The sequence below is a fragment of the Salvelinus sp. IW2-2015 genome, unplaced genomic scaffold (assembly GCF_002910315.2).
Source record: "Salvelinus sp. IW2-2015 unplaced genomic scaffold, ASM291031v2 Un_scaffold1804, whole genome shotgun sequence".
Taxonomy (NCBI): Eukaryota; Metazoa; Chordata; class Actinopteri; order Salmoniformes; family Salmonidae; genus Salvelinus; species Salvelinus sp. IW2-2015.
In genome coordinates this window covers 51,283-51,499 of record NW_019943177.1, presented here as the reverse complement: position 1 = coordinate 51,499, position 217 = coordinate 51,283, and positions in this window count along the sequence as shown.

Here is a 217-nt window from a genome sequence, read left to right as displayed (position 1 = left end):
GTGGTCAGCTGTAGTCTCGCGTTGCTAAACCTCCAAAATCTAGTCGTCACGCCTCCCCTTCCTGTTGAGAGAAGCCTGCTTTTCGAGCAGAGGCTTTTCTAATTATTTCAGGGGATTTTAATGAAACACCCGATGCATCTGCTGATCGTTTTCCTCCTAGAACAAGTCAAAGCCCTCAAAATAGCAATATTATCACTACTTTATGCAAAGATCTCTG